The following is a 25,567-nucleotide window of genomic DNA, read 5'->3' on the forward strand; positions in this document are numbered from 1 at the left end:
TCTTCTCGAGTAGAACACAAAAGTTTTTGTGGGCGGTGATGTGCGTTTTGCTGCCCTCCTTAATCTTTTCTTGATTCCGCGGTATTGTTGGATTGAAGCGGCTTGGACCGACATTACTCGTACGCTTACGAGAGACTGGTTTCATCGTTACGAGTAACCCCGTTGCTCAAAGATGACTGGCAAGTGTCGGTTTCTCCAACTTTAGTTGAATCAGATTTGACTGAGGAGGTCCTTGGATGAGGTTAAATAGCAACTCATATATCTCCGTTGTGGTGTTTGCGTAAGTAAGATGCGATCCTACTAGATACCCATGGTCACCACGTAAAACATGCAACAACAAAATTAGAGGACGTCTAACTTGTTTTTGCAGGGTATGCTTGTGATGTGATATGGCCAACGATGTGATGTGATATATTGGATGTATGAGATGATCATGTTGTAATAGAAATATCGACTTGCACGTCGATGGTACGGCAACCGGCAGGAGCCATAGGGTTCTCTTTATACTAACGTTTGTGCTTGCAGATGCGTTTACTATTTTGCTAGGATGTAGCTTTAGTAGTAATAGCATAAGTAGCACGACAACCCCGATGGCAACATGATGATGGAGATCATGGTGTGACGCCGGTGACAAGAAGATCGTGCCGGTGCTTTGGTGATGGAGATCAAGAAGCACGTGATGATGGCCATATCATGTCACTTATCAATTGCATGTGATGTTAATCCTTTTATGCACCTTATTTTGCTTAGAACGACGGTAGCATTATGAGGTGATCTCTCACTAAAATTTCAAGACGAAATTGTGTTCTCCCCGACTGTGCACCGTTGCTACAGTTCGTCGTTTCGAGACACCACGTGATGATCGGGTGTGATAGACTCAACGTTCACATACAACGGGTGCAAAACAGTTGCGCACGCGGAACACTCGGGTTAAGCTTGACGAGCCTAGCATGTGCAGACATGGCCTCGGAACACATGAGACCGAAAGGTCGATCATGAATCATATAGATGATATGATTAGCATAGGGATGCTTACCACCGAAACTATACTCAACTCACGTGATGATCGGACTTGAGCTAGTGTAAGTTGATCTTGAACCACTCAAATGACTAGAGAGATGTACTTTTTGAGTGGGAGTTTAGCGAATAATTTGATTAAGTTAAACTCTAATTATCTTGAACATAGTCTAAGTCCACTTTGAATATATTTTTGTTGTAGATCATGGCTCACCCTACAGTCATCGTGAATTTTAATACGTTCCTAGAGAAAGCTAAGTTGAAAGATGATGGAAGCAACTTTGTAGACTGGGCTCGTAATCTTAAGCTAATCTTACAAGCTGGGAAGAAGGATTATGTCCTTAATGCTGCGCTAGGAGATGAACCACCCGCTACGGCTGATCAGGATGTTAAGAATGCTTGGTTAGCACGTAAGGAGGACTACTCAGTAGTTCAATGTGCAGTCTTGTATGGCTTAGAACCGGGACTTCAACGCCGCTTTGAGCGTCATGGAGCATTTGAGATGTTCCAGGAGTTGAAGTTTATCTTTCAGAAGAACGCCCGGATCGAGAGGTATGAGACCTCCGATAAATTCTATGCTTGCAAGATGGAGGAGAACTCGTCTGTCAGTGAACATGTGCTCAAAATGTCTGGGTACTCAAACCATCTAGCTGAGCTGGGGATTGAACTCCCGCAAGAGGCTATCACTGACAGAATCCTTCAATCACTGCCGCCAAGCTATAAAGGCTTTGTGTTGAACTACAACATGCAAGGGATGAACAAGTCTCCCGGCGAGTTGTTTGCAATGCTGAAAGTCGCAGAGTCTGAACTCCGTAAAGAGCATCAAGTGTTGATGGTGAATAAGACCACTAGTTTCAAGAGAAACGGCAAAGGCAAGAAGGGTAATTCAAAGAAGAGCGGCAAGCCTGTTGCCAATCCGACGAAGAAACCCAAAGCTGGACCTAAGCCTGAAACGGAGTGTTACTATTGCAAGGGTATGGGTCACTGGAAGCGCAATTGCCCCAAGTATCTGGCACATAAGAAGGCGGCCAAAGAAAAATCAGGTATTTTGATATACATGTTATTGATGTGTACTTAACCGGCTCTCGTAGTAGTGCCTGGGTATTCGATACCGGTTCTGTTGCTCATATTTGCAACTCGAAACAGGAACTGCGGAATAGACGAAGGCTGGCGAAAGATGAAGTGACGATGCGCGTAGGAAATGGTTCCAAGGTTGATGCAATCGCCGTCGGCACAGTTTCACTTCAGTTACCATCAGGATTAGTGATGAACTTAAATCATTGTTATTTAGTGCCTGCGTTGAGCATGAACATTATATCTGGATCTTGTTTATTGCGAGACGGTTACTCTTTTTAGTCAGAGAATAATGGTTGTTCTATTTCTATGAGTAACATCTTTTATGGTCATGCACCTAATGTGAGAGGATTGTTCATATTGAATCTTGATAGCGATACGCATATACACAACATTGAGACCAAAAGAGTTAGAGTTAACAATGATAGCGCCATATTTTTGTGGCACTGCCGCTTAGGTCATATTGGTGTAAAGCGCATGAAGAAACTCCATGTTGATGGACTTTTGGAGTCACTGGACTTTGATTCACTTGACACGTGTGTCGGGACCCCGATCCTAAGCCATAGGAATCCAGCCTGTAACACATCGCATCCCTTTGTGGTCTCACGCACGGTTAACTCCACGGCTGCAGCCTTACCTTAGCTGGGACCGTTTGCGTCTTTTGACTCACGTATGCGATAGTGTCGCTAGCAATCCAATGTCAAAGAACCCGGATCAACATGTCTAGTCATAAACCAAAGTGGCAGTTCCGCACAAGGACATGCATACATGACCCAACAAAGCAGGTGTCGGTCACCAACGAACGTAGACGAGTCGTAGCAAGCTACAAGGACTCCATTACGTCGCGTGACATTTCCCCAAAGGGGACAGACACAGCAGCTAAGAAGGACACATGCCGGTCAACCAATGTGTCCGGAGCAGTAGCGAACTACCAAGGCTCGTTGGATCACAAAGGGGCATTTCCTTGTAAGGAGTGTTACTAAAGTTCACGACTAGGTATTCGAACCCCATACATATCAAGTAAGACACACGTACGCATGGCATACCGATATGTATAGATACATCGATGGCATCACAACATAACCATAACCATACAAGCTTTATTTAAGAGGCTCGGAAGAGCCACACACATAATATTACACATTAAGGGTCTCTCGACCCATAATAGCAGTCATACAATTACAAGCCAGCAGAAGAGTTATAAACTGTCTGGGTACAGACAGAGCAACTAGAAGGCACATGGTCTGACTATACTACAGAGCCGACGTAGGGCCAGATCGTAGCTGGGACACCAGCTACTCGTCGTCGTCGATGTCTACGAAGAACCCTCCATTAGGGTCATTAGCAACCTCTGCAACATTTATTAAACAAACATGAGTACAAAGGTACTCAGCAAGACTTTAGGAGAACTAACTACTCATGCAAGGTATCAAAAGGTATTGTGGGGTTTCATGCGGGAAGCCAGCATTTGACTCGTGGCCAGACAACATGCTTTTTGAAATTAGTTTTGACAACTTGATTTCTCGCACACGAGTCCACTAACACCACAACAATACACTATCGTGGAATCATTCCATCTCCATACGGAAATGCCGTCCACGACACTCACGCTTATCTTGACAATTTTATGAGTAGCCATTGAAGTTATCTATGAACAACATATGTCTCCAAGTAGTCCATATCCGCGGACGCGGCTATTCGAATAGATCATAACCCTGCAGGGGTGTACTTCGTCACACACGCTCCCGCCACTTATCGCCATGTGCACGTCATGCACCTCGGCAACCTTCAAGCGGAAGCCCAGCGAGGGAGTCGGCCACGACCGTTAACCACACTAGTACCTAGTCCAGGTTTATCGCCTATCTGAGAGTAACCCGTACGGAAGTCCGGCCGAGGTTTCCGCCACGGCCTCAAACGATGTGCGCAGGGTTCCCAAGCCCACCATCCGGGTGCCACTTGGTACACCGTGCCACTGCCTACCGCATCACGGTCCACCTCTCAGGTCAGCACCATGCACGGCCTCCAGCATTACTATAAACACCAGAAACTACTTGCAACTCCTGGACCGAGTACTACGCGATTAATAGGCCAAGCGGGGTCATATTTCAGGGCCCAGCATGTGGTAGTATCTAGTCTTGGATTACATACACGGAACTCAGTTCCTAAGGACGGTTCCAATGAAACAACCCGCCATGTACTCCTACCCAACCTTTCACCGGTACCTTTACCAAATCAAGTTCAACACACGACCTTTCCTCACCGAACACATTCCACATTTCTGTTCATCTCCCAGATGACAGACCATACACAACTCTAAGCATAGCATGCATAGCAGGATAAGGCACATCATAGCTCAAGCAACTACCAGGTATGCTAGGTTGCAAGGTTCGGCTATTTACTGTGACAAGGTTAAGTCATGCAAAGGAAGTGGGTCCAACTATCGTGGCAAAAGCAGTTGAAGCATTTGATCCTAATGCAATAAATAGGTGCAGGAGCAAGAACATAGGAGTTATCGTGATGATCAAAAGGGTTGCTTGCCTTGTTGCTCAGAGGAGGAACGATATCCGTCAGACGGATATTCGGTGGAATCCGGGGGTGCGGAGCCTACCGAAATGAATGGCAACATTCAATAACAAACATATGCAATCAAAATGATGCATGAGCATGGCATGAGAATGCAAGTGATAGGTTATTATAATCAAGATGTTTTAGGTTTAGAGTTGATTTGAATCACATTCGAATAGCAATTCAAACGGGTATTCTCGGATACCGGTTCAATTGATTCGACCTGATGCTCAGATCAACCTAATGTTAACATGCATGAAATGTTATGTTATGGTACTGATTTATATCTAGGGCAGTGTGTGATCATTGTATTTATAATGAAATTTGGATATTTTTGCAAATTCCATTTATAAAGTGATTAAAGAATTGAATTATTCCTTATTTCACAAATTAGGGTCCTGTAACTTTTTCAAACATAGTTGAAAATAGCATAATCAGAATCCTTGAATTTTTTTGATACTTTTTCATATATAACTTATTTTCATTGGAGTTACAGATTAATTTCTATGATTTTTGCAATTTTTAGCAATTTCCTGAATTATTTTTATACTGGAAATTCCATTTATTGCATCAGGCTGACGTCAGCAGGTCAGCCGACCTGTGCAGGTCAAACCTGACAGGGGGGCCCACTAGTCAGCCTCTCTGGGACTAATCCCGCGCTGACCAGCCCCTAATTGGGGTTTGACCAGGCCTGGGGCCCTCTGTCAGCGACTGAGGGGTGGGCGATTACGCCCTAATGGTCGGCCACGTCGACGGCTATCGGAGGGTGGTCGCCGGCGACCAGACCCGCGGCGGAGGGCAGGGCAGAGCTCAGACGGCTCGGGGAAGGCCTGGGGGCGACGAATCGACGGGAGAGGTCCGGCGGCCGGAGGAGGAAGACGACGGCGTTGCGGGCGTTGCAGGGCTCGAGGAAGCTTCGGCTTCTGCAGAGATGACCAGGGCGACGAGGCGGAGCTAATGGCGTGCTCTGGGAGGGGTTCCTATGGCCAGGGGCACGGCCAGCTCGAGCTCGAGCTCGGCTCTAATGGCGGCAGCAGGGAGAAGGAGGAGATCCGGGAGGAGGGGAAGAACCGAGGCGAGGAATGGATAGGGGAAGCTCTGGGGAGCTTATCCCCGTCGTCGCCAGCGCGAACCGGCGGCCAGGCAGGCACGCAGGTGCGTGGCCGCGCCGGAGGAGGCGGCGGCCACCTCCTGCTGCCTACTGGCGCGAGGGAGGGGACGAGCGGGGAGATGGGCCGGGACGGCTTAGGCGACAGGTAAGCTTTTTCCCATTTTCTCTGTTTTTGTTTTTTCTGTTTTGCTATTTATTGCTTAGCTAATTATTTCAGCTCCAAAACAAAAAGTAAAAACTATTTTAGACCTCCTGAAATATTTGTTATAATATCCCCACTCATTTCCAAGACTTTCAACATTTTTGGAAAATTATAGTTTCTGATTTCAAATTTTAAATTTGAAACCAGTGGCTTTTGCATTTATTTAAAATGCTTAAAGTGTCAAGAAAATAGTTTTCTCCAATGCTCATTTACTTTCATGATTTATCAAAAAGTTTGAACATTTCTTGAGGCCATTTTGGGTTCATTGATTTGAACTAGTTTGAAATTTCCTTTAATTGAAATGGTGTCTAGGGTTTTGAGTTTTTCCTTTGCCACTTTGTTGTTTTTGTTGAAACTTCTTAGATGCAAATGCAAAGAAGACATGAGCACAATGCTATCTTGGTTAAGGGTTAGGGATGTGACAACTCACCCCCACTCAAAAGAATATCGTCCCGAGATTTAGAAGTCGTCGGGAATAATGCAGGATATTCGAGTCAGAGATGATCCTCTCTTTCCGAAGTTGCCTCCTTTTCAGAATGATTTGACCATTGAACTTTAAGAAACTTGAGGTTTCGACGTCGAGTGGTACGCTCAGCTTGATCAAGAATACGCACGGGGTATTCTCGGTAAGAAAGGTTATCTTGTAGATCAAGCGTTTCGTGGTCCACTTCATGGATAGGATCCGAAAAGCAACGCCTGAGTTGCGAGACGTGGAAAACATCATGAACCTTGGAAAGATGCGGAGGAAGTTCCAACTGGTAGGCAACTTCTCCTCGTTTGGCAAGAATGCGAAAAGGTCCAATGTAACGAGGAGCCAACTTGCGCTTGATACCGAAACGATGTGTACCCTTCAAAGGTGTAACCCGAAGTTAAGCCTTCTCGTCAACTTCAAAGGTCACAGCCTTATGATGACGATCATATTGGCTCTTTTGACGAGACTGGGCTGTTTTCAACTTTTCACGAATAATGCGAACCTGCTCTTATGCATCCTGGATCATGTCCGGGCCAAAGAGTTGCCTCTCTCCGGTTTCTGACCAATTAAGAGGTGTTCGACATCTTCGTCCATAGAGAACTTCAAAAGGGGCTTTGCCCAAGCTTGATTGATAACTATTGTTATAAGCGAATTCGGCGAATGGAAGACACTTCTCCCAATTCATACCGAACGATATAACACAAGCTCGGAGCATATCTTCTAGAATTTGATTCACTCTTTCTACTTGACCACTTGATTGAGGATGGAAAGCAGTGCTAAAAGATAAGTGAGTCCCCATGGCATTCTGAAAACTTTCCCAGAAGCGAGAAGTAAAGATACTTCCACGGTCCGAGTTAATTTCCAGGGGAACACCATGAAGATACACTATTCGAGAGATATATAACTCTGCTAGCTGGCTAGCTGTTATACTCTCACGAACAGGAAGAAAATGAGCCACTTTGGAAAGACGGTCAATGACCACAAAGATAGCATTATTTCCTTTCTTGGTCTTGGGAAATCCGGTAATGAAATCCATGCTAACTTTATCCCATTTCCATTCAGGAATAGCTAAAGGTTGAAGGGTGCCAGCAGGCCTTTGATGTTCTGCCTTAACTCGACGACAAACATCGCAGTTAGCAACGAACTCAGCAATTTCTCTCTTCATCCTAGTCCACCAGAATCTCTGGCGTAGGTCCTGATACATCTTAGTACTACCGGGATGAATGGTGAGAGGGGAATCATGAGCCTCCTTAAGGATTAACTGCCTTAGATGTGGGTTCTTAGGAACCACTAAACGATTCTGGAAGAATACCACACCTTGATCATTCATGGAAAATTCTTTAGCGTTTCCGCTAAAAATATTCTCCTTGATCCGTGATATACCCTTGTCACGCTTTTGGCCAGTTATAATTTGATCCTTAAGAGTAGGCTTCGCCACCAGGGTAGAAAGGAATCCTTGAGGAACAATATGAAGATTCAACCTCCGAAAGTCCTCATGGAGAAGTGGTTGACCTTGTTGTAGCATCAAATTGTTACAATAAGATTTACGACTTAGTGCATCGGCCATAATATTGGCCTTCCCCGGGGTGTAAGTTATCCCTAAGTCGTAATCCGAGATCAACTCAACCCACCGTATTTGCCTGAGATTCAAATCCGGCTGGGGGAAGATATATTTCAGACTTTGGTGATCAGTGAATATTTCGCAACGATTACCCAGAAGGTAATGTCGCCAGGTTTTTAGTGCATGGACCACAGCTGCAAGCTCAAGGTCATGTGTGGGATAATTATCCTCATGTGGACGCAACTGTCGAGATGCGTATGCGATCACATGACGATCTTGCATGAGAATGCAACCTAATCCTTGTCGCGAGGCGTCGCAATAGATAACAAAGTCCTTAGAAAAATCTGGTGGTAGCAACACAGGTGCGGAAGTCAGGCGTCTTTTCAATTCCTGAAAACTATGCTCACACTGTGGTGTCCACTCGAACTTTTTATCCTTCTTGAGGAGTTCAGTCAGAGGCTTTGCAACCTTGGTGAAATTCTCGACGAAGCGGCACCAATAGCTCGCTAGACCAAGAAAACTCCTAACTTGCTTAACCGATTCAGGTTGAGTCCAATCAAGGACAACTTGAACTCTCTCGGGATTGACAGCAATACCCTTACCAGAGATTACGTGGCCTAGATAGGTCACTTCTGGTAACCAGAATTCACATTTTGAAAATTTGGCATAAAGGCGATGCTCTCGAAGTTTCATCAATACCAGCCTTAGATGCTCGGCATGTTCTTGTTCATTCTTGGAGTAGATGAGAATATCATCGAGGTATACTACGACGAATTTATCCAAATACTCCATAAAGATTGAATTCATCAGTCGAGAGAAGGTGGCTGGGGCATTGGTTAAACCGAAGGACATAACGGTGTACTCATATTGGCCATAACGAGTAACAAAGGCCGTTTTTGGAATGTCCCCGTTCTTAATCTTGATTTGATGGTATCCCAACCTCAAATCCATTTTGGAGAAGACTGAGGATCCAGCGAGCTGATCTTACAGATCGTTGATCCTGGGGAGCGGATACTTGTTCTTTATGGTGACCAGATTAACTGGTCGGTAATCTACAACCATCCGATCCGTTCCGTCTTTCTTCTTGACGAAGAGGACGGGACAAGCCCAAGGAGAAGAGCTAGGACGAATGAAACCCTTGTTCAAGGCCTCATCTAATTGCTTCTTAAGTTCGGCTAGCTCTAGGGGTGCCATCTTATAAGGTCTTCTGGCTATTGGGACAGTTCCCGGAACAAGATCTCACAAACTCTACATCTCTGTCAGGTGGAATTCCTGGCAGTTCCTCTGGAAAAACATCCGGGAAGTCAGGGACTACCGGAATGTCTTCAAGTTCCGGAAGAGGGTTGGCATTTAGGGAATAGAGTTGGCATTTGGCAACTCGAGTAGAGACATTTACTATCTCACCCGAGGGATGGGTAAGCTGGACATTTCTAGATTGAGTATCAATCTTGGCATAGTGAGCTGACATCCAGTCCATGCCCAAGATGATATTAATATCCGAAGATTTCAATGCTATCAATGAGGCTAGAAAAACTAGCCTGTCTACTAGAATTTCATTGCCATAGGTTATCCTAGAGGTTTGCCATTTACTACCAGGGGTTTGGACAACCAATGGGATTGGCATATCACAAAATGACATGTTATGCAACTGTGCATAACTTTTTGAAATGAAGGAATGAGAAGACCCAGTGTCAAAGAGAACGGACGCTGGGTGATGATTAACAAGAAGCATACCCAGCATGACGTCGGGATCCTCTGCAGCTTCTTCTGCTGACACATAGTTCACACGGCCACGTGCAGGAGTTGGCTTCACATAAAACGCTTTACCCGACTTGGCCTGCCCGACGGATTTTCCGGGTTGCTTGGCACCCACATTCTGAGGACACTCACGGGAATAATGCCCTGGTTCTCCACACTTGTAGCATATCACCTGGTTGGCACGTGGTGCAACATTGCTAGCTGGACCACCATAAGCTTTTGATGGAGGGTTGGCCTGATTCGTCTGAGGCGCCACGTAGGATGGCCTCGGAGTGTATCTTGGCGGCAGAGAACTGTTTGGAACCCACAGCCTGCATTTTTTAAACGCGGAACCAGAAGATGAGCCAAAGTCACGGGAGTGCTTCCTTGTGGCTTCGAAGTCAGTATGACCAGTCTCCGCACTGATCGCTTTGTTGACCAGGGCTTGAAAGCTTGCACACTCATGGAGGCGCAGATCTCGACGGAGCTCAGGGCTCAGACCCTTACGGAATCTTGCTTGCTTCTTGGCGTCAGTAGATACCTCCTCTGTTGCATAGCGGGCGAGTTTACCGAACTCGCGGCTATAGGCATCCACAGACAACTTGCCCTGAGTGAAGGCACAGAACTCCTCTCTCTTTCTGTCCATCAGGCCCTCTGGAATATGGTGCAGACGAAAAGCTGCACTGAAGTCTGCCCATGTGGCCACTGGTTCAGCGGGACGCATAGCTTCAAAATTCTCCCACCACAGATTGGCGGGTCCCTCCAGGAAATACGCCGCAAAGGTCACCTTGTCGGCCTGAGACACATTCGCAGAGCGAATCTTGCATGAAATGCTGCACAGCCAGTCATCAGCGTCGAGGGGATCGACGGAATGATGAAACTTTGGAGGATTCAGCTTCACAAAGTCATTGAGGGACACTGCAGCATTCCTTGGCTGTCGAGCCGTATTCTGCTCAATACGCTCTAGCAGTCGATTGGTCTCCCTTTTGTTTCTTTCTGCCTCAAGCATCACTTCTACCAGAGAAGGTGGGTGAGGCAGGTCTTCCTGCGAAGCTTGACTACCCTCACCTTGCTCATGAGCAGGGGCATGGTTCAACCTGGTGAACACCATCCTGACAAACAAACTCATAGCTTAGACCAATATCATATCAATACTAACTATGGATTAAGAATGTACTGAACACACGGAATGCGGAAATGAATATCCGAACAACATGGTAACAAGCAACTGCTATATATACACCATGGTTCATACACACCCTTACATAGTTCAGTACAAACTTACTCGAAGAGCAACTACTGAAATGGTGGAACTACTCATCAGAGGCTTACAAGCTTCCCATACATTATTTATCTAGGCCTTCGGATTTCGTTTCACATTACTACCATACTCCACAAGTCACGCAGGACTGTGAACGTACGGCTACTACCATACTATCCTTCCGCTCATAGCTCAGGCATCCGCATAGAACATCTCATAGAGATTACCTCCATGACCTGGAAGCTCAACCTGCGGATCAGGAAACACTCTAGCCTGAGATCCCTGGGATCCGTAAGGACACGGATGTGGCCTTGGTCCCCTGACCGGTGGTAAGAGGGGTCCCCGAAGAGGTGTGACTCCTCCTATAGCTGGCCAGTCAACGTGAGCCGGAAGATGGGTCCTAACAGGATTCAACATCTCCATCTCTCCATACCCTGTCTGGACTACCGGTGCCAGCTGCGTCAAAGCTGTCCACAGACGGGCACGGGTAGCATAAAGCTCCATGCGGAGAGCACGAGCATCCTCGTCTCTGTTCTCTAGCATCTCAACAGTGGACTGCAGAAGTGGATCCTCCCTAGAAGAATCAAAATAGACTCCACTGAGGTATCCCTCTTCACCAGACTGAGAGGCCGGAACATAGCAGAACTCTGAATTCTGCAACAGTGCATGTCTCGCTCTCATAATGGTCAGCATTGAATAGGCAGCATCCTGTACTGCCATGTCAACGGTGACCCCCAACCCATAGGACCAATGGATTGGCTTCTCCGCTCCAGGGTAGTCTGGAAATACCCTAACAGTGCAGATGTACTGGCTCTGGTTGAAGTCTCGGTACTGTTCCTCTACCGTGTACTCGGGGTACCAGCGGTAACCGCACACCGACATCACCCTGACCAGCATGGCCGTATGACCCGGTACATTAATGCACCTGGTCAGACGAACCACCTGACGAGAAGGACGGCCAGGCATCTGTAAATAGAGAGTAATGCAAAAGCATTAGAGCTCTGAATGTAAAATTGGGCAGCATAACGGCTGTAAATGCTCAAAACAAATTTTGAGACAACCCAAAATGAAATAGCGTCACCACTCAACTATCAAGTTCAATTCTCTGGTCACCAAACTTACTTCCTGCTTCCTAGGGATAAAAGAAACCCAATATCTCTCGACCCGTAGTCCTATAAGCTGCCGATCGGAAACACGAGCCTAGGAGAAGATGAGAAATCTAGTCCTTAATTCCCGCGGAAAAGACAAGGATGACCAGGATAGAATATCTTGAGAAGAGAACAAGAGTGTTACGTTCCCTTCCACAAACAATTCCCCTATATATAACTAAGAAATTCTAGACTCAACTTCGACCAGTTTGGCTTAGTAATCCTACAGTCAGTCAGGCTCTGATACCAACGCTATAGGGACCCCGATCCTAAGCCATAGGAATCCAGCCTGTAACACATCGCATCCCTTTGTGGTCTCACGCACGGTTAACTCCACGGCTGCAGCCTTACCTTAGCCGGGACCGTTTGCGTCTTTTGACTCAAGTATGCGATAGTGTCGCTAGCAATCCAATGTCAAAGAACCCGGATCGACATGTCTAGTCATAAACCAAAGTGGCAGTTCCGCACAAGGACAGGCATACATGACCCAACAAAGCAGGTGTCGGTCACCAACGAACGTAGACGAGTCGTAGCAAGCTACAAGGACTCCATTACGTCGCGTGACATTTCCCCAAAGGGGACAGACACAACAGCTAAGAAGGACACATGCCGGTCAACCAATGTGTCCGGAGCAGTAGCGAACTACCAAGGCTCGTTGGATCACAAAGGGGCATTTCCTTGTAAGGAGTGCTACTAAAGTTCACGACTAGGTATTCGAACCCCATACATATCAAGTAAGACACACGTACGCATGGCATACCGATATGTATAGATACATCGATGGCATCACAACATAACCATAACCATACAAGCTTTATTTAAGAGGCTCGGAAGAGCCACACACATAATATTACACATTAAGGGTCTCTCGACCCATAATAGCAGTCATACAATTACAAGCCAGCGGAAGAGTTATAAACTGTCTGGATACAGACAGAGCAACTAGAAGGCACATGGTCTGACTATACTACAGAGCCGACGTAGGGCCAGATCGTAACTGGGACACCAGCTACTCGTCGTCGTCGATGTCTATGAAGAACCCTCCATTAGGGTCATTAGCAACCTCTGCAACATTTATTAAACAAACATGAGTACGAAGGTACTCAGCAAGACTTTAGGAGAACTAACTACTCATGCAAGGTATCAAAAGGTATTGTGGGGTTTCATGCGGGAAGCCAGCATTTGACTCGTGGCTAGACAACTTGCTTTTTGAAATTAGTTTTGACAACTTGATTTCTCGCACACGAGTCCACTAACACCACAACAATACACTATCGTGGAATCATTCCGTCTCCATACGGAAATGCCGTCCACGACACTCACGCTTATCTTGACAATTTTATGAGTAGCCATTGAAGTTATCTATGAACAACATATGTCTCCAAGTAGTCCATATCAGCGGACGCGGCTATTCGAATAGATCATAACCCTGCAGGGGTGTACTTCGTCACACACGCTCCCGCCACTTATCGCCATGTGCACGTCATGCACCTCGGCAACCTTCAAGCGGAAGCCCAACGAGGGAGTCGGCCACGACCGTTAACCACACTAGTACCTAGTCCAGGTTTATCGCCTATCTGAGAGTAACCCGTACGGAAGTCCGGCCGAGGTTTCTGCCACGGCCTCAAACGATGTGCGCAGGGTTCCCAAGCCCACCATCCGGGTGCCACTTGGTACACCGTGCCACTGCCTACCGCATCACGGTCCACCTCTCAGGTCAGCACCATGCACGGCCTCCAGCATTACTATAAACACCAGAAACTACTTGCAACTCCTGGACCGAGTACTACGCGATTAATAGGCCGAGCGGGGTCATATTTCAGGGCCCAGCATGTGGTAGTATCTAGTCTTGGATTACATACACGGAACTCAGTTCCTAAGGACGGTTCCAATGAAACAACCCGCCATGTACTCCTACACAGCCTTTCACCGGTACCTTTACCAAATCAAGTTCAACACACGACCTTTGCTCACCGAACACATTCCACATTTCTGTTCATCTCCCAGATGACAGACCATACACAACTCTAAGCATAGCATGCATAGCAGGATAAGGCACATCATAGCTCAAGCAACTACCAGGTATGCTAGGTTGCAAGGTTCGGCTATTTACTGTGACAAGGTTAAGTCATGCAAAGGAAGTGGGTCCAACTATCATGGCGAAAGCAGTTGAAGCATTTGATCCTAATGCAATAAATAGGTGCAGGAGCAAGAACATAGGAGTTATCGTGATGATCAAAAGGGTTGCTTGCCTTGTTGCTCAGAGGAGGAACGATATCCGTCAGACGGATATTCGGTGGAATCCGGGGGTGCGGAGCCTACCGAAATGAATGGCAACATTCAATAACAAACATATGCAATCAAAATGATGCATGAGCATGGCATGAGAATGCAAGTGATATGTTATTATAATCAAGATGTTTTAGGTTTAGAGTTGATTTGAATCACATTCGAATAGCAATTCAAACGGGTATTCTCGGATACCGGTTCAATTGATTCGACCTGATGCTCAGATCAACCTAATGTTAACATGCATGAAATGTCATGTTATGGTACTGATTTATATCTAGGGAAGTGTGTGATCATTGTATTTATAATGAAATTTGGATATTTTTGCAAATTCCATTTATAAAGTGATTAAAGAATTGAATTATTCCTTATTTCAAAAATTAGTGTCCTGTAACTTTTTCAAACATAGTTGAAAGTAGCATAATCAGAATCCTTGAATTTTTCTGATACTTTTTCATATATAACTTATTTTCATTGGAGTTACAGATTAATTTCTATGATTTTTGCAATTTTTAGCAATTTCCTGAATTATTTTTATACTGGAAATTCCATTTATTGCATCAGGCTGACGTCAGCAGGTCAGCCGACCTGTGCAGGTCAAACCTGACAGGGGGGCCCCACTGGTCAGCCTCTCTGGGACTAATCCCGCGCTAACCAGCCCCTAATTGGGGTTTGACCAGGCGTGGGGCCCTATGTCAGCGACTGAGGGGTGGGCGATTACGCCCTAATGGTCGGCCACGTCGACGGCCATCGGAGGGTGGTCGCCGGCGACCAGACCCGCGGCGGAGGGCTCGCCGGAGGCGACCTAAACGGCGCTGCACAGCACCAAAACGCACGCGGTTTGCAGCTACAGCATGCTCGCGAAGTGGCCGAACTGGCAGGACCATCTGGGGAGGCTAGGGTCGCCGGAAGAGGCGTCGGCGACGAGCCGGAGCGGCGGCCGAAGCTCGGGCGTCGTCGGGAGCTTTGAATCAGAGGGATCCACGCTCAGTTCTTAGCTGCTACGGCATCTACGCGTCGTCCTGGAGCTGCTGGTGCTCTCGGGAGGACGAGCTGGACATCGGAGGGCTACCGGCGACGAGCGGCAGCGGCGGTCCTCGTCGGGCTCCGGTGAAACTAGGGCTAGAGGAGGGGATCGACGGGGAAAACCTAGGGAAAACGACCGCATGCTCACAGGGAGTGCAGGGCAGAGCTCAGACGGCTCGGGGAAGGCCTGGGGGCGACGAATCGACGGGACAGGTCCGGCGGCCGGAGGAGGAAGACGACGGCGTTGCGGGCGTTGCAGGGCTCGAGGAAGCTTCGGCTTATGCAGAGATGACCAGGGCGATGAGGCGGAGCTAATGGCATGCTCTGGGAGGGGTTCCTATGGCCAGGGGCACGGCCAGCTCGAGCTCGAGCTCGGCTCTAATGGCGGCAGCAGGGAGAAGGAGGAGATCCGGGAGGAGGGGAAGAACCGAGGCGGGGAATGGATAGGGGAAGCTCTGGGGAGCTTATCCCCGTCGTCGCCAGCGCGAACCGGCGGCCAGGCAGGCACGCAGGTGCGTGGCCGCGCCGGAGGAGGCGGCGGCCACCTCCTGCTGCCTACTGGCGCGAGGGAGGGGACGAGCGGGGAGATGGGCCGGGCCGGCTTAGGCGACAGGTAAGCTTTTTCCCATTTTCTCTGTTTTTGTTTTTTCTGTTTTGCTATTTATTGCTTAGCTAATTATTTCAGCTCCAAAACAAAAAGTAAAAACTATTTTATACCTCCTGAAATATTTGTTATAATATCCCCACTCATTTCCAAGACTTTCAACATTTTTGGAAAATTATAGTTTCTGATTTCAAATTTTAAATTTGAAACCAGTGGCTTTTGCATTTATTTAAAATGCTTAAAGTGTCAAGAAAATAGTTTTCTCCAATGCTCATTTACTTTCATGATTTATCAGAAAGTTTGAACATTTCTTGAGGCCATTTTGGGTTCATTGATTTGAACTAGTTTGAAATTTCCTTTAATTGAAATGGTGGCTAGGGTTTTGAGTTTTTCCTTTGCCACTTTGTTGTTTTTGTTGAAACTTCTTAGATGCAAATGCAAAGAAGACATGAGCAAAATGCTATCTTGGTTAAGGGTTAGGGATGTGACAACGTGCGAACCATGCCTCATGGGCAAGATGACTAAGACCCCGTTCTCCGGAACAATGGAGCGTGCAAGTGACTTGTTGGAAATCATACATACCGATGTGTGTGGTCCGATGAGCGTGGAGGCACGCGGCGGATATCGTTATTTTCTCACCTTCACTGACGATTTGAGTAGATATGGTTATGTCTACTTGATGAAACACAAGTCTGAAACATTTGAAAAGTTCAAGCAATTTCAGAGTGAAGTGGAAAATCATCGTAACAAGAAGATCAAGTTCCTACGGTCTGATCGTGGGGGTGAATATCTGAGTTTCGAGTTTGGTACTCACTTAAGACAATGTGGAATTGTTTCACAGTTAACACCGCCTGGAACACCACAGCGTAATGGTGTGTCCGAACGTCGTAATCGTACTCTATTAGAGACGGTGCGATCTATGATGTCTCTTACTGATTTGCCGTTATCGTTTTGGGGTTATGCATTAGAAACAGCTGCATTCACTTTAAATAGGGCACCATCAAAATCCATTGAGACGACACCATACGAACTGTGGTATGGCAAAAGGCCAAAGTTGTTGTTTCTTAAAGTTTGGGGATGTGATGCTTATGTCAAAAAGCTTCAGCCTGAAAAGCTGGAACCCAAAGCAGAAAAATGCGTCTTCATAGGTTACCCAAAAGAGACAGTTGGGTACACCTTCTATCTCAAATCCGAGGGCAAAGTGTTTGTTGCTAAAAACGGAGCTTTTCTCGAGAAGGAGTTTCTCTCGAGAGAATTGAGTGGGAGGAAGATAGAACTTGACGAGGTTGTCGAACCTCTCATCCCTCTGGATGGTGGCGCAGGGCAAGGGGAAACCTCTGTCGTTGCGACACCGGTTGAGGAGGAGGTTGATGATGATGATCATGAAACTCCAGTTCAAGTTTTTGTCGAACCACGCAGGTCGACGAGACCACGTGCTGCTCCAGAGTGGTACGGTAATCCCGTCTTATCAATCATGTTGTTAGACAACAATGAACGTGCAAATTATGAAGAAGCAATGGTGGGCCCAGATTCCAACAAATGGCTAGAGGCCATGAAGTCCGAGATAGGATCCATGTATGAGAACAAAGTGTGGACTTTGGAGGTACTACTTGAGGGCCGCAAGGCTATTCAGAACAAATGGATCTTTAAAAGGAAGACGGACGCTGATGGCAATGTGACCGTTTATAAAGCTCGACTTGTGGCAAAGGGTTTTTCACAAGTTCAAGGAGTTGACTACGATGAGACATTCTCACCCGTAGCGATGCTTAAGTCCGTCAGAATCATGTTAGCAATAGCTGCATTTTTCGATTATGAAATCTGGCAGATGGATGTCAAAACGGCGTTCCTTAACGGTTTCCTTAAGGAAGAGTTGTATATGATACAACCCGAAGGTTTTGTCGATCCTAAGAATGCTAAAAAGGTGTGCAAGCTCCAACGATCCATTTATGGACTGGTGCAAGCATCTCGAAGTTGGAACAAACGCTTTGATGAGGTGATCAAAGCATTTGGGTTTATACAAGTGGTTGGAGAATCTTGTATTTACAAGAAAGTGAGTGGGAGCTCTGTGGCATTTCTAATATTATATGTGGATGGCATATTGCTGATTGGAAACAACGTGGAGTTTTTAGAGAGCATAAAGGATTACTTAAATAAAAGTTTCTCTATGAAGGACCTAGGAGAAGCTGCTTACATTCTAGGCATTAAGATCTATAGGGATAGATCAAAACGCCTGATAGGACTTTCACAAAGCACATACCTTGATAAAGTTTTGAAGAGGTTCAAAATGGAACAATCCAAGAAAGGGTTCTTGCCAGTTTTACAAGGTACGAGATTGAGTAAGACTCAGTGCCCAGCAACTGATGAAGATAGAGAGCATATGCGCTCCGTCTCCTATGCTTCAGCCATAGGTTCTATCATGTATGCAATGCTGTGCACTAGACCGGATGTTAGCCTGACCATAAGTATGGCAGGTAGGTTCCAGAGTAATCCAGGAGTGGATCACTGGACAGCGGTCAAGAATATCCTAAAGTACCTGAAAAGGACTAAGGAGATGTTTCTCGTGTATGGAGGTGACGAAGAGCTAGCCGTAAAAGGTTACGTCGATGCAAGCTTTGACACAGATCCGGACGACTCTAAGTCGCAAACCGGATACGTATTTGTTCTTAATGGGGGTGCGTTAAGCTGGTGCAGTTCCAAGCAAAGCGTCGTAGCAGATTCTACATGTGAAGCGGAGTACATGGCTGCCTCGGAGGCGGCTAAGGAGGGTGTCTGGATGAAGCAGTTCATGACGGATCTTGGAGTGGTGCCAAGCGCACTGAATCCAATAACCTTGTTCTGTGACAACACGGGTGCCATTGCCTTAGCAAAGGAACCACGGTTTCACAAGAAGACCAGACACATCAAACGACGCTTCAACCTCCTCCGCGACTACGTCGAGGGAGAGGACGTAAATATATGCAAAGTGCACACGGATCATGATCGACAAGAATGTAGCAGACCCGCTGACTAAACCTCTTCCACGGCCAAAGCATGATCAACACCAGAACTGTATGGGTGTCAGATTTATTACAATGTAATTCACATGATGATGTGAGGGCTAGATTATTGACTCTAGTGCAAGTGGGAGACTGTTGGAATTATGCCCTAGAGGCAATAATAAATATAGTTATTATTATAATTCCTGTATCAAGATAATCGTTTATTATCCATGCTATAATTGTATTGAATGAAGACTCATTTACATGTGTGGATACATGGACGTCCGACCCCTTTGGAAATCCGGAACCTTGCACCAGAAGAAGTTGAGTCGATTAACTCGGATTTCCGGCCTTCTCTGGATGTCCGGTCCCTCTTCAACTCACAGTGTTTCTAGACATATCTACAACTCTCGGACGACCGATCCGTGTCGGACGTCCGACCCCTTGCGGACGCCCGGACTTCCGTAAACTGCCGGACGTCCGAACCCTGTGTGACTTAAAGTGTCCCCAACGGCTGTTTTTACACTCCCCACTATATATTGTTGCAATTATGCCCTAGAGGCAATAATAAATATAGTTATTATTATAATTCCTGTATCAAAATAACCGTTTATTATCCATGCTATAATTGTATTGAATGAAGACTCATTTACATGTGTGGATACATAGACAAAACACCGTCCCTAGCAAGCCTCTAGTTGGCTAGCCAGTTGATCAAAGATAGTCAGTGTCTTCTGATTATGAACAAAGTGTTGTTGCTTGATAACTGGATCACGTCATTAGGAGAATCACGTGATGGACTAGACCCAAACTAATAGACGTAGCATGTTGATCGTGTCATTTTGTTGCTACTGTTTTCTGCGTGTCAAGTATTTATTCCTATGACCATGAGATCATATAACTCACTGACACCGGAGGAATGATTTGTGTGTATCAAACGTCCCAACGTAACTGGGTGACTATAAAGATGCTCTACAGGTATCTCCGAAGGTGTTAGTTGAGTTAGTATGGATCAAGACTGGGATTTGTCACTCCGTGTGACGGAGAGGTATCTCGGGGCCCACTCGGTAATACAACATCACACACAAGCCTTGCAAGCAATGTGACTTAGTGTAAGTTGCGGGATCTTGTATTACGGAACGAGTAAAGAGACTTGCCGGTAAACGAGATTGAAATAGGTATGCGGATACTGACGATCGAATCTCGGGCAAGTAACATACTGAAGGACAAAGGGAATGACATACGGGATTATGTGAATCCTTGGCACTGAGGTTCAAACGATAAGATCTTCGTAGAATATGTAGGATTCAATTGTTGGAAATATGCCCTAGAGGCAATAATAAATTAGTTATTATTATATTTCTTAGTTCATGATAATCGTTTATTATCCATGCTATAATTGTATTGATTGGAAACACAATACTTGTGTGGATACATAGACAAAACACTGTCCCTAGTAAGCCTCTAGTTGACTAGCTCGTTGATCAAAGATGGTCAAGGTTTCCTGGCCATAGGCAAGTGTTGTCACTTGATAACGGGATCACATCATTAGGAGAATCATGTGATGGACTAGACCCAAACTAATAGACGTAGCATGTTGATCGTGTCATTTTGTTGCTACTGTTTTCTGCGTGTCAAGTATTTATTCCTATGACCATGAGATCATATAACTCACTGACACCGGAGGAATGCTTTGTGTGTATCAAACGTCGCAACGTAACTGGGTGACTATAAAGATGCTCTACAGGTATCTCCGAAGGTGTTAGTTGAGTTAGTATGGATCAAGACTGGGATTTGTCACTCCGTGTGACGGAGAGGTATCTCGGGGCCCACTCGGTAATACAACATCACACACAAGCCTTGCAAGCAATGTAACTTAGTGTAAGTTGCGGGATCTTGTATTACGGAACGAGTAAAGAGACTTGCCGGTAAACGAGATTGAAATAGGTATGCGGATACTGACGATCGAATCTCGGGCAAGTAACATACCGAAGGACAAAGGGAATGACATACGGGATTATACGAATCCTTGGCACTGAGGTTCAAACGATAAGATCTTCGTAGAATATGTAGGGTCCAATATGGGCATCCAGGTCCCGCTATTGGATATTGACCGAGGAGTCTCTCGGGTCATGTCTACATAGTTCTCGAACCCGGAGGGTCTGCACACTTAAGGTTCGACGTTGTTTTATGCGTGTTTGAGTTATATGGTTGGTTACCGAATGTTGTTTGGAGTCCCGGATGAGATCACGGACGTCACGAGGGTTTCCGGAATGGTCCGGAAACGAAGATTGATATATAGGATGACCTCATTTGATTACCGGAAGGTTTTCGGAGTTACCGGGAAAGTACCGGGAATGACGAATGGGTTCCGGGAGTTCACCGGGGGGGCAACCCACCCCGGGGAAGCCCATAGGCCTTGGGGGAGACACACCAGCGCTTAGCGGGCTGGTGGGACAGCCCACAAGTGCCCTATGCACCAAGGAGAAGAAAATCAAGAGAGAAAAAAAAAGGAGGAGGTGGGAAGGAAGGGGGACTCCCTCCCACCAAACCTAGTCCAACTCGGTTTGGGTGGGAGAGTCCTCCCCCTTGGACTCGGCCGACCCCCTTGGGGCTCCTTGAGCCCCAAGGCAAGGCCCCCTCCCTCCCACCTATATATACGGAGGTTTTAGGGCTGATTTGAGATAACTTTTGCCACGGCAGCCCGACCACATACCTCCACGGTTTTCCCTCTAGATCGCGTTTCTGCGGAGCTCGGGCGGAGCCCTGCTGAGACAAGGTCATCACCAACCTCCGGAGCGCCGTCACGCTGCCGGAGAAATCTTCTACCTCTCCGTCTCTCTTGCTGGATCAAGAAGGCCGAGATCATCGTCGAGCTGTACGTGTGCTGAACGCGGAGGTGCCGTCCGTTCGGTACTAGATCGTGGGACTGATCGCGGGACAGTTCGCGGGGCGGATCGAGGGACGTGAGGACGTTCCACTACATCAACCGCGTTCACTAACGCTTCTGCTGTGCGATCTACAAGGGTACGTAGATCGGAAATCCCCTCTCGTAGATGGACATCACCATGATAGGTCTTCGTGCGCGTAGGAAATTTTTTGTTTCCCATGCGACGTTCCCCAACAGTGGCATCATGAGCTAGGTTCATGCGTAGATGTCTTCTCGAGTAGAACACAAAAGTTTTTGTGGGCGGTGATGTGCGTTTTGCTGCCCTGCTTAGTCTTTTCTTGATTCCGCGGTATTGTTGGATCGAAGCGGCTCGGACCGACATTACTCGTACGCTTACGAGAGACTGGTTTCATCGCTACGAGTAACTTCGTTGCTCAAAGGTGACCGGCGAGTGTCGGTTTCTCCAACTTTAGTTGAATCGGATTTGACCGAGGAGGTCCTTGGATGAGGTTAAATAGCAACTCATATATCTCCGTTGTGGTGTTTGCGTAAGTAAGATGCGATCCTACTAGATACCCTTGGTCACCACGTAAATGATGCAACAACAAAATTAGAGGACGTCTAACTTGTTTTTGCAGGGTATGATTGTGATGTGATATGGCCAACGATGTGATGTGATATATTGGATGTATGAGATGATCATGTTGTAATAGAAATATCGACTTGCACGTCGATGGTACGGCAACCGGCAGGAGCCATAGGGTTCTCTTTATACTAACGTTTGTGCTTGCAGATGCGTTTACTATTTTGCTAGGATGTAGCTTTAGTAGTAATAGCATAAGTAGCACGACAACCCCGATGGCAACATGATGATGGAGATCATGGTGTGACGCTGGTGACAAGAAGATCGTGCCGGTGCTTTGGTGATGGAGATCAAGAAGCACGTGATGATGTCCATATCATGTCACTTATCAATTGCATGTGATGTTAATCCTTTTATGCACCTTATTTTGCTTAGAACGACGGTAGCATTATGAGGTGATCTCTCACTAAAATTTCAAGACGAAATTGTGTTCTCCCCGACTGTGCACCGTTGCTACAGTTCGTCGTTTCGAGACACCACGTGATGATCGGGTGTGATAGACTCAACGTTCACATACAACGGGTGCAAAACAGTTGCGCACGCGGAACACTCGGGTTAAGCTTGACGAGCCTAGCATGTGCAGACATGGCCTCGGAACACATGAGACCGAAAGGTCGAGTATGAATCGTATAGTTGATATGATTAGCATAGAGATGCTTACCACTGAAACTATTCTCGACTCACGTGATGATCGGACTTGAGATAGCGGATTTGGATCACGTACCACTCAAATGACTAGAGAGATGTACTTTTTGAGTGGGAGTTATTAAGTAATATGATTAATTGAACTAATTGTCATGAACATAGTCTAATGGTCTTTGCGAATTACGATGTAGCTTGCGCTATAGCTCTACTGTTTTTTATATGTTCCTAGAGAAAATTTAGTTGAAAGCTGATAGTAGCAAACTTTGCAGACTAAGTCTGTAAAACGGAGGATTGTCCTCGTTGCTGCGCAGAAGGCTTATGTCCTTAATGCACCACTCGGTGTGCTGCACCTCGAGCGTCATCTGTGGATGCTGTGAACATCCGACATACACGTTTCTGATGACTACACGATAGTTCGGTGCAAAATACTTAATGGCTTAGAAGCAAGGCGCCAAAAACGTTTTGAAACGTCACGGAACATAAGTGATGTTCTGAAGAGATGAAATTGTGATTTCATGCTTGTGCCCTTGTTAAGAGGTACGAGACCTCCAACAAGATTCTTTGTCCACAAAGTAAAGGAGAAAAGCTCAATCGTTGAGCGTGTGCTCAGATTGTCTGAGTACGACAATCGCTTGAATCAAGTGGGAGTTAATCTTCTAGATGAGATAGTGATGGTTCTCCAAAGTCACTGCCACCAAGCTGTGAGAGCTTCGTGATGAACTATAACATGTCAAGGATAGATACAATGATCCTTGAGCGATTCGCGATGTTTGACACTGCGAAAGTAGAAATCAAGAAGGAGCATCAATAGTTGATGGTAGTAAAACCACTAAGTTTCAAGAAAGGCAAGGGCTAGAAGGGATACTTCGTGAAACGGCAAAACAGTTGCTGCACTAATGAAGAGACCCAAGATTAAACCCAAACCTGAGACTAAGTGCTTCTGTAATGAGGGGAACAGTCACTGAGGCGGAGCAACTCTAGATACTTGGTAGATAAGAAGGCTGGCAAAAGTCGAAAGAAGTATATTTGATATACATGATGTTGATGTGTACTTTACTAGTACTCCTAGTAGCATGAGGGTATTGGATACCGGTTCGGTTGCTAAGTGATTAGTAACACGAAATGATAGCTACGGCATAAACGGAGACTAGCTAAAGGCGAGGTGACGATACGTGTTGGAAGTGTTTCCAAGATTGATATGATCAAAACATCACACGCTCCCTCTACCATCGGGATTGGTGTTAAACCGAAATAATTGTTATTTGGTGCTTGCGTTAAGCATGAACATGATTGAATCGTGTTTATTGCAATACGATTATTCATTTAAAGAGAATAATGGTTACTCTATTTGCTTGAATAATCACCTTCAATGGTTTATTGAATCTCGATCGTAGTGTTACACATGTTCATGATATTGGTGCCAAAAGATACGAGGTAATGATGATAGTACCACTTACTTGTGGCACTGCCGCTTGAGTCATGTTGGTATAAATTGCATGAAGAGGCTCCATGCTGATGGATCTTTATACTCACTTGATTTTGAATCACTAGTGACATGCAAATCATACCACATGAGCAAGGCCTTGTTTTCATTGAGATGAAATAAGATAGTAACTTGTTGGAAGTGATACATTTTGATGTATGCAGTCCAACGGGTGCTGAGGCACGCAGTAGATATCATTATGTTCTTACTTCAATGACGATTTGAGTAGATACTAGAGTATTTACTCAATGAATCACAAGTCTGAAATGTTGAAAAAGTTCAATTCCGTTTCAGAGTGAAGTTCGTCGTAACAAGAGGATAACCTGTCTACGATATGATCATGGAAATGAATATCTGAGTTACGAGTTTTGGTACGCAGTTAAGACAATGTGGAAATTGTTTCGCAGTTCATGCCACCTGGAACATCATAGTGTGATAATGTGTCTGAACGTCATAGCCACGCACTATTTGGTATGGTGCATACTATGATGTCTCTTATCAAATTACCACTATCGTTTATGGGTTATGCATTAGAGACAACCGCACTCACTTTAAATAGGGCACCGCGTATTTCCGTTGAGATGACACAGTATAGACTGAGGTTTAGAGAAATCTAAACTGTCGTTTCTTGAAAGTTTGGGGTTTCGACACTTATGTGAAAAAGTTTCAGTCTGATAAGCTCGAACCCAAAGCGGACAAATCCATCTTCATAGGATATCCAAAACAGTTGGGTACATCTCCTATCTCAGATCCGAAAGCAAAGTGTTTGTTTCTAGAAACGGATCCTTTCTCGAGGAAAGGTTTCTCTCGAAAGAATTGAGTGGGAGGGTAGTGGAACTTGATGAGGTTATTGAACCATCA

Source organism: Hordeum vulgare, chromosome 5H (assembly GCF_904849725.1).
Source record: "Hordeum vulgare subsp. vulgare chromosome 5H, MorexV3_pseudomolecules_assembly, whole genome shotgun sequence".
Taxonomy (NCBI): Eukaryota; Viridiplantae; Streptophyta; class Magnoliopsida; order Poales; family Poaceae; genus Hordeum; species Hordeum vulgare.